Genomic DNA, 12664 nt, shown 5'->3' with positions numbered 1-12664 from the left:
TTTGCTGCCAATTTTGGCAGCAAAATAATGGTCAAATAATAGCAATTTCATGTGGCTTAATTTAATATGACTGGCATGTTTCCTCCCAGAAGAGACTGTCTAAAAACATGAACAGTAAAATAACAGACCAAGTTAACATGAGGAATCCCAAGAAAGTGGCTTGTATTCTTGTTGGCTCGGGTTTTGAAGACAGGTTATTTCAAAATGAGATATTCATGCTCCACCTGAAGTCCTTATTCTTTCTTGCTTCTGGAACAGAGTTAGGTTCCACTTCTACTTGGAGGGAGGTGCTTAGTATGTATGAACTGGGTGCCGTCATGCGGGTGAAACATTCTGCATGCCCAAGTGGTACTGTCCAGACCACTGGAACCCAAACAGAGGCTGAGAGTTCTTCAGCTTAAAACAAAGGAAGCACCCTGAATCACATAATCCTATTAAGAATGAATTAGGCACCCACACACTCTCAGTCATGACTGCCTTTATTGATGTGACATCTACACCTGCAGAAATGTCTCCTGAAAGGAAAGGGAAGGGGTGAAAAGTGATCTGTAATGAAAAAGAACCCTTTTAAAATCAAGAGGGAATTGTGTGGCAAGGAATGCGTCAATAATCAGTGAAAAACACCCACATTTCAGTCAGGCGATTCCCATTATTTTATTACAGACAGGAATGAATGCTAATTGACCACAAAACAAAGAAGTCTTTTCTTTCCAAATGTTTTTGCTGTCATTTAGCCTTTGTCATGTGTGAGAAATTTGCGTTAGAAGCAGTTGACAGGCCCCTGTGTTAGGAGTCTAGCTAATTTTCCTCACCAGCCTAGCTTTTCAAAGGAAAGTAATACCAGGTCTTGGTGCCCAGGCTCAAACTTGGTTCAAATCTCAGTGCCACCCCTGTCTCTACCACTTACTGTTGTGTGACATTAGGCAGATTAGCTCTTGAAATCTCAGTTCGTGGGAGTAGTGTCTACCTTGATGTATTAATGTGAAGCTGTCGAGACCAGCTTGTTCATATGCCTAATAAGTTTTGCCATGGCCAATTCACCTTATTAAGCAGGGAGGGCGGTGCTTCTGTACTGACACAACTCATATAAAATTATACAGTCAAAAACTTGCTTCTGATTTTCTTTCTCTTAGGTGCAAACAGTATTGTACAAGTGTGCTGCAAAACTTCACATTGCTATAAAGATTTCTGGGTTGTTGTGGGTTTTTTGTTTGTTTGTTTGTTTTGTTTTGTTTTGTTTTGTTTTAATCCCAGTGTTTGGCCAGGAATTCAAAATTCTCTATTCTTGCTCCAGCCTTCCTACTTCTCTCCCATTATCGAAGGCCCATGAGTATGCCCCATGCTCTTCTCTGCTTCCATTCTCAGACTGCATACTGTCCCTTCTCTCCAGCAAGACAGACCAGCAAAATCATCTCAATGGGAAGTTGTCGCTGAACTCCCACAGCACTCTTCACTTTTTATGGCTCTTACAATTGATTTTCCGATTATTTTGGCTCTTGTCTTGTCCCCACCCCCACTATATCCAGACTTAAAATCAGTTAACATAAAATTCCCCTATGTGCCAGGGTTATTGCATTTACTTGTTTAAATATTGAATTGTCCAGACACTCAGGAGTTAAATTGCCCTAGAGGTTGCAAGAGTTATGTTTTGCCCAAGTTCACTGAGCAGTACATGAAGCCAGACTTAGAATCTAGATCTGTACCTCAGTGATGGCAAATACCTGGTCTTCCCACGCTGGTGTCTCCAACCACCCTGGCCATGAGACATCACTCATCTGCAATCACACCCTCCAACTGAGCCCAGGTGCCTTAGAAGTCACAATCTTCTCCAACAAGTTGATATGAATCAATTGGTGTTAGCCTGTGAGAGACTTACCTGTCCCCTTTAAATGATGACCAAGTTTCCATCTTCCTGAGGGACAGATATTCTTCATCTCAGACTCCCCAAAGCTGCTAGCACAGTACTTCAAAAGTAGTTCTTTTTGAACAAATAATTAAACATCCCATCAGTGTTTGGAGTGAGAGAGAGCCATTTGGGAGGAAATGGGCCCAAGAAAGAGGGAAAATAGAAGAAGACAGAAGGTAGTGAAGTTAGCTTAATTTCACATGAGGGGGTGGCACTTTGGGGAGAAGGGAAAGGGGAACTAGAAACATTCCTTTGGACGGCCTTACTGAGGCCTATACAGAGGCTTTGTGGGAACAAGGAGAAGAGAAGAAAAGGAAGGCGTTGGTAGATGGGGAAGGGTGGAGAGGAAGGGAAAGTGGCAGGAGCGCTCTTCCTTATTCAGAAGTAGGGAGAGGAGCTGAAGCTGACAAGCAGTTTCTGGGCTTGAGGTGCAGAAGCTGAAGACAGGAAGACCGTGTCACCCCACACTTGGTCTTGGAGAAGGTCAGCAGCACTGGCGTCTGCATGAGAAAACGCCCCACGGGAGAGGTCTCAGGATGAGCAAGGCTTCAGGAAGTACCAGCTGGGCAGCCTTTGAGTGAACCTTTATGAAGAAAAGTGTATTGGTTTGCTAGGGCTGCCATAATAAAGCAGTTGAAACTGGCTGGCTTCCATATGGAAATTGATTGTCCCACAGTCCTGGAGGCTAGAAGTCTGAGATCAGGATGTTGGCAGGATCAGTTCTTTCTGAGCACTGTGAGAATCTGCCCCATGCCTCTCCCAGCTTCTGGTGGTTTGTTGGCAGTCTTTGGCATTCTTTGTACATCTCTGTCTTCAACTTCAACTTCACATGGTGCTCTCCCTGTGTGTGTGTCTGTGTCCAAGTTCCCCCTTTTGGTGAAGACACTAGTCATATTGGATTAGGGATTCAACCTATTCCAGTACAACCTCATCTTAACTAATTACATCTCCCAAGACCTTATTTCCAGTAAGGCCATATTCTCAAGTACTAGGAGTTATGGATATGACTTCAACATAGGAATTTGGAAGAGACACAATTCAACCCAGAACAAAAAAATCTCAAAACCCTCTTGATTGCAGGTGACCTGGTCCTCCCTAGAGTACTGAAATGACTCTTGAATGATCTCCAAAGTTCCAATTTCAGAGCCCTCTCTTCAATCATTGCATTACCTAGAGCAGTGTTTAGAACAGAGTCTGGTCTGTAGCAACCACTCAATTGTCAAATAAATGAAGCTTTATGCATTGAAAGACTGCTCCTTGTAACTTGCCTTCTTGCCTGCATTCGCTGCTCCTCCTCTTTGTCTTCCTCCAGCACCCCTTTAAAAGTGGCAGTTCCAGCGTTTGGTCCTTTCTTATTTCAGCTGATACGTTCTCCAATCTCTGGTCAATCTCATCTAATCCCTGAGATGTGGCTATCATCTACCAACCTACAATTTCCAACTCTGTCTCTGGCTCTGACATCTCTCCCTTTGTATAGACTAGAAATGCCAGATAAAATAGAGGACATCCAGTTAAATTTGAATTTCAACATTTAATATGAGTATGTACCCTTAAGTATTTGGAACATATGGATCCTAAAAAATTATTGTGCACTTGAAGTTCAAAGTGAAATTGATGATCAGTATTTTGTTTACTAAATCTGATAACCTTGTCTAGATTGTGAGACTCTTGAAATTAAAGACTGCACTTAATTAATTATTGGATATTCTAAGTCCAGCACATGGAAGAAATGCAGTTTCAAAGACACTAAAATATGGAAGAGGAACTCTGTTTTATTGAAGATCTGCAAGGGGCAAACCCTTTACTTTTTGATGTCTAAATTGTCATTTCACCTTCATTCTTAAAAAAGTATTTGCACTAGATATAGAACTCAAGGATGGCAGTTATATTTTTCAGCACATTCGTTTCCACCCTCTTCGAGTTTCCATTTTTTGCTATTGAGAAGTCTGTTCAGATTGTCATTCTCCTGAAGATATAATTTTTTTGCTTTCATTATTGCCTCTATCATTTTCTCTTTGTCTTTGGTCTTTACAGTTTCACTATGATATGTCTAAGCTTGAATTTCTCTTTACTTATCTTATTTGAAATTATTTGGACTTCTTGAATCTATAGATTGGTGTCTTTAATCAATACTGGAAAAATCTCAGTCCTTTTAAAATTGTTCAATCTTTAAAAAATCTTTCTTCTCCATCTTGTTTCTCTCCTCCTTCTGGTACTCCAATTCAATGCATCTTAAAGTCTCACTGTATCCTCCATGTCTCTTAATCTGGCTTTCGTATTTTCCTTCTTTTTGTCTTTCTATGCTACACGCAAGGTAATAACTGTTCTTTCTGTTATCCGAATTCCCCTTCAGCTCCTGTCCATGGAGAACCATTTTAGTACCTTTACTGAGGTATAATGAACATACCATAGACTCCACTGGCCATTGTAAGTATAAAATTCAATGATTTTATTAAATTACAGAATCGTGCAACTATTCCCACAATCCAGCTTTAGAACATTGCTGTTATCCCCAAAATGTCCCTTATGCCTGTTTGCAGTTAAAAGGTATTCAAATAATTTTAATGGATTAATTTTCAGTTACTTTTGCCCTGTGAGATGATACCACATATTTGACTTTCTCTTATATTACTCACTCATTGAGTCATTTATTATCTCTGAGCTCCTTCTAGATGTTTTAGTTATATAAATAACAGTGATAATCAACAGGTTGCCTTGGTTGGAGAATTATCAGTGGTGATAATACTGATGATAATGAGAGCTACCATTTTTATAATGCCTATTATGTCCCTGGATCTTTATTGGGTGTGTTATACGCATTACTTTATTTGAGCCTCACAACAATCCTGGAAGGTAGGTATTATTTGTCTCCATTTAAAGGTGAGAAAACTTGGCCTCTGAGAGACTTGCTATCTTGCCCTAAACTTCACGGTTATGGGCAATGGAATTGAGAGGTAAGTTCTAATTTGACCCGAGTCATAGGATTTTAAGCAGCAACTTCACCAAGATGAGCAAGTCCTTTCTTGTCTTTTTCTCAGTGTTGGATGATCTTTTAGCCATTTCATTTCACTTTTAAAAATACAAGAGAAGGCTGAGCATGGTGGTTCACACCTATAATCGCAACACTTTGGGAGGCCAAGGGGAAGGATTGCTTCAGCCCAGGAGTATGAGACAAGCCTGGGCAACACAATGAGACCGCATCTCTATAAAAAATAAAAGTAAGATAAATAAAAATACAAGAGAAGGCAAGGAAATCAAATCAGCCACTTTGCTACTTACTACTAACTCCTCTAAAATGTTGGTGAGAATGTAGTTGAAGTAAATGCTAATATAGGCTCCAGAATTATCTGTTGATGTCACAGGTTTGTGATCTGCCCACTTCCTGGTGTGCCATGTGAACTTCCCCATGTCCTTCAGGGACATTTATCCCTCTGTTTCAAAGAATAATCTTTTTCATTTGAGCCTAGTGAGAAAAACAAAATGCTGGATTTACAGAGGGGTGTGGAGTCTGAAGTGTGGAGAGGAGCACTAGATAGAGCCAATCAAGAATTTCAGATCAATGAGAGTGTGGGTGAAAATACCGCCTCTCTCTCGATCCGACAGTTGTTATTGTTGATTATAAATTAACAAGCTGTTACCCATATGTCTCCTCCACTGTTGATTCCATGTTCATTGGTTGAATGCAGCTTCTATGATGTGGGTTCTTCTATGAAGGGTTTAACTTCACAAGGGCTACGTCCTCAGGGTAAACGCTCCTAGTTGAAATAAATGTTCTCAAGTGACTCAGCTGTGTGTCTCCATCCGTGGCTGACTTTGAAGTGTGCGTGCCTTTTTGAGCACATCAGCAGGACTGTGGTGTATTTTATGATACTGACCTTTTTCTTTGTGGTCTGTGGCTTAGCAGCCACTCTTGTTCTATAGCAAATGAAGAATGAGGACAGGCGAAAGGACTTTCTTCATGGCTGCTTGTCTCAGGATATGAATAGGCATCCTAGGGAAACTGAAAACACTTGTGTCCACACAACAGGCCACCTGGGTGGCCTGAGTGCCAAACCCTCTTATATGGCATAATTTGCTTCTAATCAGGGTGCATTTTACTCCTATGGAATGTTTGGTATAGAAAGCAGGTATGTGTGAACTGAATTTCTCTACTGCTGCATTCAGATAGTCCAGCTGGCATGATAGCATGATGTGATAATAGTTTTTATTGAGTGATTTGGTTCATTAGCAAAGACATGAAGTGACTTTGTTGAGAAGGATACAGAGGCTTCCAAAAGGTTCAGTGAGAAAGAATGCTGTGGTTAAGTGCTGTCTGCTTGGACACAGACATGGGGAATTGTATTTTGTGTGCTAACTCTTACATAGCACCCATATATAGCTCGTATGTTCTCAGTGCTTTACATACATTCATTAGTCTAATCCTCTCAAAAACCATATGTAATAGTTATTATTTTACAGATGAGGAAAATAAGGCACAGAGAGGTCAAACAGCCTGCCAAATGTTACAAAGCTAGTAAGTGGCCAAGGCAGGACTGGAATCCAAGGAGCCTGGCTTCAGAGTTTGGGTTCTGAACCACTATGTCAAACTGCCTCTCTATGTACTTGTTTTCCCATTCCAATCAAGACAGACTACCTAGGTCAGTTGGGTTCCATACAGACCTCATATTTTTCCCTGGCCTAGGATGCAAGAGGGGGTCTTCTCCACACAGATGCCTCCTACACATGAGTTTCATGGGACTTGAATGCCTTTCTTTTCTCCTAGGCTGACAAGGATTCAGATTCCTGACCTTGCAAAATGAGATGGCTTTTTCAGGCAGACAATTAGGAAGCTCCAAGGATAAATAGGCACCCAGAGCACATGTTCGTGACAATTGAACTGTCTCTGAAACGCATGATATCTAAAGATGATAGGGAAAGTAGAAGACAATGGTACAGTACAAGGCAGCAGTCCCTAACCTTTTTAGCACCAGGGACCAATTTTGTGGAAGACAATATTTTCATGGACGGGGTGAGGGGAATGGTTTCGGGATGAAACTGTTCCACCTCAGATCATCAGGCATTAGATTCTCATAAGAATTGGGCAACCTAGATCCCTCGCATGTACTGATTAACAATAGGGTTCATGCTCCTATGAGAATCTAAAGTTGCTGCTGATCTGACAGGAAGCTGAGCTCAGACAGTAATGCTCCCTTGCCCTTGCAATGAAGCCTGGTTTCTAACAGGTCATGGACCAGTACCGGTCCCTGTTGGGGACCCAGGTTGTAAGAAGTCCCAAGCCCATCCTCTTGCCTTAGTTGTGCTACTATTTACCACTTACCTGACCTCCTTTCTTAAGCAACCATTTATTAAGCATTAAACACTTAACTTGCATTATTTCATCCTATCCTCACAACAGCCCTAGGAGATAGGGAGTTATCTGTATTGCAAAGATGTGGAAACTAAGACTCAAGGAGTTTAAGTAAATTTTGTTTAACTCCAAATTCCCTCTCAATGGAAGCAGAAAATTTCCACTGTTGTTACTGCTGAACCCCAAATTAAGTCCCAATAAGCAAAGTAGACAATAGCGATAGGGGTCCCTGAAGTCCACTTGCCCGCCCAGCTCTTCCTCCACAGCTACCCTGCAGACTCTAGTCTCTCACAGCCACATTTGGGAAACCACTGGAAGTTCCCTGCAGTTCAGCAGCTTAAAATCCCACCTTGTAGTGATGTGGTTGACTGTGGCTGAGGTCTCCTCTTACTGAAAGACCTCCAGTCCCTGGGGCACCTTGGGGGAATTCCCCAGTCTCTTAAACTCAGCCTCTTCTATTGACTCAAACAGGAAGATATGGAAGGAAGCACACCTTCCCTGTCTACAAGTTTCCGAGATTTCTCCAGCACTAAGGCTCTTGTTTTTAAATTTCTTTTTAACTTTTATGTAAAATGCTATTATATTCAAAAGATCTGCTGAGCTCTTATTTTCCTTTAGGTAATCAATGTTAACTTTGATATAATATCTTTCTGTTCTTGTGCATATATTTATATCTATTATTTAAAGAAACGGGATTATTCTATTAAGGAAGGCAAAGAATTTTTATCTGAGGAATGTGAGTCCTTTCTAACTTTTAGGCCTAAAAAGTCATTAAAATGAGAAACAATCACATCCTACTTCCCTGCTTTGTGAGCTATGCATTCATCCATTGAACCTGCTTGCTATTGCCTATAAATTAATCTAATAATGCCACATCAAACACTATAACCCACACTCTATAGTTTAACAATATATAGCCAATCACTAATCAATGTTATTTCTGTAAACCAATGAGAATTCCTGACAAACAATGAGTGTCCTATCAGCCCACTCCCTGTCCCTCTTTTTTTCTTTTTCCTTTAAAAATCCATTTGTAACTTCCACTAATTGAAGTATACATTCATGGCAACTTGAATCTATGCTTCCGAGTTGCAGTCCTCAACCTTGGCCCAAATAAATTCTCTGCTTATATTAATTTTGCCTCAGTTTCTTCCTTTCCTTTTATGTCAACATTATATATATATGTTATATATATACACATATATATGCAACTAACATTGCATTGCATATATATATGCATTGCATGTATATATTCTGCAACTAGCATTTTAACTTACAATGTATTATGATTGTCACTCCATATCATCACATATAGATTAAATTTACAATTTTCCACAGTATGGCTCTACCACAAACCTGATATTTTCAGGTAAGAACTTGTCACATTGGCTATTGGCAGTCTAAGATCTTATCATTTTTGGTCCACTTCTACCAAATGTAGAAGATGGCATACATTTGTTTGTTTGGACTAAAAGCTGAGTCAGGGGGAAGTATGTGATATTCTATTTTGGTCAGTTTAGTAAGTAAAGATAATTTATATGAGAGGGCCTAGTGTAGTGCCAGTTGAGGCACATGTGCTCATTAAATGTTAATTAAATCTCAAAATACAATATGCTTTGGTAAGTAAGAATGAACTGAGAAAGTAGAAGGAATATTAGTGTGCCTGGACTGATTTTTATTGAATGTATTTTAGAAGTAAGATTATTAGCTTTTTGTAGATGTCTAAAGGAAATGGGAAGAAAAGGAGTTATTTTCCCATCACACACATACTTCTATAGATTGTCTGCCTATGATTAAAATAGAGCCAAACCACACCAGGGTTGCATTAGACATTCCCCCTTCAGATAACAATAGGTTATCACTTTCCTTTTGAACTGCTCTCCAATGAATGCAAACCCCCTCCTCCCAAGAATGTCAATCAATCCTTACTCCAGTTTGGGCTGATTGGTAAAGCATTAGCCTGCTCTTAACCGCAATGAAAATAGCTGCACTCCAGGTACTTGTCAGGCAGTATAAGCACCAACTCCCTGGCATTCAAAATCCATCAAAAGAGTGGTTGATAGAAACAATACTTATGCACAATTGTCTAAAGAATAATCAGTTCATCTGCCCTCTCTTTTGAAATTCAAGTTCTATTCATGAACGTAAGAAAGCTGTGTGTATGGGTTGGGTTATATTGTACCATAACCCCAGAAATGCTTTTGCCAAATTATGCTTTGGGTTTAATCCATCAGCTTTCACCACAGATTAAAGAAATTGTTAAAGAAGAACATTATTATGATTAATGTTTATTGTTTGGAGTCCAAAAGAGTTGAGTTTTCATTCCACCTCTGCCATCTATTAGCCATAAAGTCTTTAAGGAAATCATATAATTCTCTAAAATACAGAATTTAAAAGAAACAACAACAACAACAACAAATAATCACATTCACAAATGGGCAAAGGACATGAATAGGCATTTTTCAAAAGAAAACAAATAAATGGACAAGAATATGAAAAAATGTTCAATATCACCAGTCATCAGAGAAATGCAAATTAAAACCACAGTGAGACATCATCTTATACTAATCAGAATGACTATTATAAAAATGACAAAAAATAACAGATGTCAGTGAGGATGTAGAGAAAAGGGAACTCATACACTATTGGTGGGAATGTAAATTAGTACAACCTCTATGGAAAACAGTATGGAGATTTCTCAAAGAACTAAAAATAGAACTTTTATTCTATCCAGCAATCCCACTACTGGGTATCTCATCAAAGAAAAGGAAATCAGGCCAGACTTGGTGGCGAATGCTTGTAATCCCAGCACTTTGGGAGGCTGAGGCACGTGAACTGCTTGAGTTCAGGAGTTCAAGATCAGCCTGGACAACATGGTGAGACCCCTATCTCTACAAAAAATTCAAAAATTAGCCACATGGTGGCTCTCACCTGTGGTCCCAGCTACTTGGGAGGCTGAGGTGGGAGGATCACTTGAGCCCAGGAAACGGAGGTTGCAGTGAGCCGAGATCATGCTACTGTACCTCAACCTGCACTGAATGAGACTGTTTCAAAGAAAGAAAAAGAAAAAGAGATTACATCAAAAGATACCTGTACTCATATGTTTATCTCATCACTATTCACAATAGCAAAGATAAGTAATCAATCTAAGTGTCCATCAATAGAAGACTGGATAAAGAAAACGTGGTAAATATACACAATTGAATACTATTCCGCCACAAAAAAATAAAATCACATGTTTTGCAGCAACGTGGATGGAACTGGAGGCCATTATCTTAAGTGAAACAGCTCAGACACAGAAAGACAAATACCACATGTTCTCACCTATAAGTGGGAGCTAAATAATATGTATACATGGAAGCAGAGTGTGAAATAACAGACAATGAAGACTTGGAGGGGTTGGGGTTTGAGGGGGTGGATAGTAGGAGGTTGCTTTGGGGGATACAATGCACATTGCTCCAGTAATGGATGCACTGAAGGTCCTAACTTCACTACAATGCAACACATCAATGTAGCAAATTGTACCTGTACTCCATGCATATATACAAATAAAAAAATGTTTAATGAGGAAAATGCTATTTAAAAGCCTAGAAGAAATATATAGTCAAAATGCTTCACAAATTATGTAACTTCACACTCCAATTTAAATAAACTGAAATTCAAAATCATAGATGATGTATTGTGGATGTGATGTATGTAAGAAAAATGGCACCATAGTTCAAATCAGAGGACTTTTAATCAAAGAAAGGGCATTGAAAGATTGGAGAATGAATGTATATTCATAGAATTAATTTAAATAAAAGGTTTAAGGTATTACTGAGTGATTTTTTTTTTTTTTTGGCTTTTGTTTTTGTTTTCAATCAGTCAGTGAGTTACTAGACCCAGATAATTTTTATTGTATTATTTTCACTAACAGCACTTTTAAGACTCATGAAAGAAATCTCATGACACAGAATGTTTTGGCTTATTGGATTTTGTGAATCAAATAATGTTTTTTTCTCTTTGTAGTTACTCCTAGAAAGCTTGGAGCCAAATGAGTGATTTACCCCTTGCAAATGGAGACCATTTGATGATACACATTTTGTATTAATCTTGTGCTTGGCTCCTTGTTTCCTCCCTCATTTCATTTTCCTTTATTTGTTTTAAAGATTTATGTTATTTTATGTAACTGTATGTATCATGCAAGATACAGATATCAAACCTGCGACCTTTCTATCTCAAGCAGAGAGGGATTTAGTGTAGAATTAGGTGCTTAATCAGGGGCTGCAATGGTGGGTTCTAGCCTGGTTCTCCAAGAATATCTTCCGGAAAAACACTGCTAAACTGACCACAAGGGCTGCTGCTGCCTCTGACACAGCCAGGATATGAACATTGGGAGGCCACCACTGGAATCGTTGATCTCAAAATCTCACCTCATAGCTGTATCCCAAAGGTGAGAAAACTACTGTTGCTCAGGTTGCTGCCTCTGCTTTCTCATGCTCATAAAACTAGGAGCTGTGCAATGTAATACAGAAAAACACCCTTCCCAGTGCCCGTGTTTCCCAGCAACAGCAGCTGAAGCAGGAGGGAAATTACTGCCTCCACCTCACTTCCTCCTGCTACACCTCGGATAAGTACTGCTGACAGGTGGAATTGAATTCACAGTAAGAATCCTAGCTTCAAGAGAGTCCAGGAAATACTTTCTTGTCAAGCACTCTGCAGCACTGCACCCAAACTAGAAGAAGGCTGCAATGAACGCTAAGAGCCAATCCAACTATAAGTATTTTTGTGAGTTGCCATAAATCCTTTCCGGTCTAAGGTAGGGTGGGTAGGGATATAATTAGAAAGATGCTCCGAATCCCTTCACCTTTTAAAAAATAAGAGTAGCATATCCTCTCCTTACATTATATCCAACATACCTATTTTTTTCCCTCACACAAATATTAAGAGTAACACTTGGAGGAAAGAGGAGACTGGAAATTAATAAACTAGAGCTGAGCACTGATTCTACTAGCCATGGGACATGAAACAAGGCTGAGACCCAGTTTTCTCACTATATAATGAGCATAACAGTAACACCTTCCCTAACTACCTCACATTATATTCTAGGGATAAGGATCTCTTTATTTTTGCCTTTAAAAGACATGTGGCATTTATGTTTCTAAATCACATTTTATCTGCTGTACACCCCCTATCCTACCAAGCTGGCAAGAGATTTAATCTACGTCATTATAGGGCTTCCTCTCTTCCCCAGAGAGGATTTACACAGTAAGAGAGGAGAGACGGTTCTTTGCCTTTGGTCCATAGTAGTCAATGTAAGATCTTCATTTAAAAGTCATGCATGATCCCTTGAAACCAGGCATTTCTGTTGCTACCGTACCAGCTGGGGAGCCAGGTCTTTGGTGCCAGACAAACATTGGTAAATGAGGCAC

Source organism: Piliocolobus tephrosceles, chromosome 3, assembly GCF_002776525.5.
Source record: "Piliocolobus tephrosceles isolate RC106 chromosome 3, ASM277652v3, whole genome shotgun sequence".
NCBI lineage: Eukaryota > Metazoa > Chordata > Mammalia > Primates > Cercopithecidae > Piliocolobus > Piliocolobus tephrosceles.
This window is presented reverse-complemented; position numbering follows the sequence as displayed.